This window comes from Dipodomys ordii, unplaced genomic scaffold, assembly GCF_000151885.1.
Source record: "Dipodomys ordii isolate 6190 unplaced genomic scaffold, Dord_2.0 Scaffold73, whole genome shotgun sequence".
NCBI classification, from domain to species: Eukaryota; Metazoa; Chordata; class Mammalia; order Rodentia; family Heteromyidae; genus Dipodomys; species Dipodomys ordii.
In genome coordinates, this window is record NW_012267289.1 from 553,994 (window position 1) to 555,492 (window position 1,499).

The window sequence follows — 1,499 nt, forward strand, 5'->3', positions numbered from 1 at the left end:
TAATTATGTTTCTTTGTGTAGTGGGAAGACTGAGGCATAGTGATGATAAATATTTTCACCAAGGTATCAAAGTTATTGATGGTCAGAAATGTGATATTATTTTAGGCTGTTAATCATAAAGTTTATGAAATTAGCCTACTACTTTGTACTACATCATGTGTAGATAATGAGAAAACGATGTGAGGAAGGGCCCTTCATCATTGGAAGGAGCTGGAACAGCCAGAAAGTTTAAAAGCAGTAACAGGGAGACAATTTTTAGAATCTTTGTATGAGAGACACTCAGAACAACAAACCATAGAACAGAAAGCATGAAAGCAGATTTTTGGAGTCCAAAGACTGCATGAGACTCTGATTCCTTAGCCTTTCCTCTCTTTTTCACTTTCTTTATTTTTTAATATTTTTTATTGTAAAGATACTATAGAAAGGGGTTACAGTTACATGAGTAAGGTAATGAGTATATTTCCTATTGAGCAATGTTACACCCTCCTTTGTTTTTCCCCTACCATCCCTTCCCTCCCATCCTCCTCAACTTCTTCCTCCCTCACTTCTCCCTCCCCAAAACTGCAAAGTTCATTTTCAACATAGTGTCCTGTACATATCATTTTTACAATGGGTCAACCTGTATCCTTATTCCAGCATTTTGTTATTTCCCTTCCCCTACCCAAATTAGAAAAATGTATATATAAGATGCAGGGTACCCGAATCAAATACAGTGAAAACAGGGGTTATACCATGAGGGAAGAATATACGAAAGAAACAAAAAAGCACAATACATTATAAATACACTAAAAACAACAGCAATAAAGATAAAACTTCATGTGTTGCTATATTGGGGTTCATTTCACTTAGCATCATCTTATATGGTCACATATACATAACTTTTAAGCTTTTCTGCTTGTCTTAGACATATACTAGTTATTGCAAATAAGGGAAATCATGGAACCTATGTTTCTTTAGGCCTGACTTAATTCACTTAATATCATTTTTTCCACGTCATTCCATTTCCTAACAAATGGGGCACTGTTATTATTTCTGATGGAGGCATAGCATTCTATTGTTTACATATGCCATATTTTTTTTGATCCCTTCATCTACTGAGGGGCATCTGAGGGGTTCCATATCTTAACTATGGTAAATAAAGCTGTAACAAACATAATTGTACTGATAGCTTCAGTATGGCCTTGTTTGTGATCATTTGGGTAAATGCCCAAAAGTGGGATTGCTGGGTCATAAGGGAGTTTTACAAAGTGGTTGAACAAGTTTACACTCCCACTAACAATGCACTTTAGTTCCCTATTGGCCAGATCTCCTCCAGCATCTGTGTTTAGATTTCTTGATTCCAGCCATTCTAACTGGGGTGAGGTGGAATCTCAATGTTGTTTTGATTTGCATTTTTTTATGGCTAGAGTATTTGGGCATTTCTTCATGTGTCTACTGGCCATCCTTCTTTCCTCTTCAGAGAAGTTTCTCTTTAAGTCTTCAGCCCACTTATTTTTTTT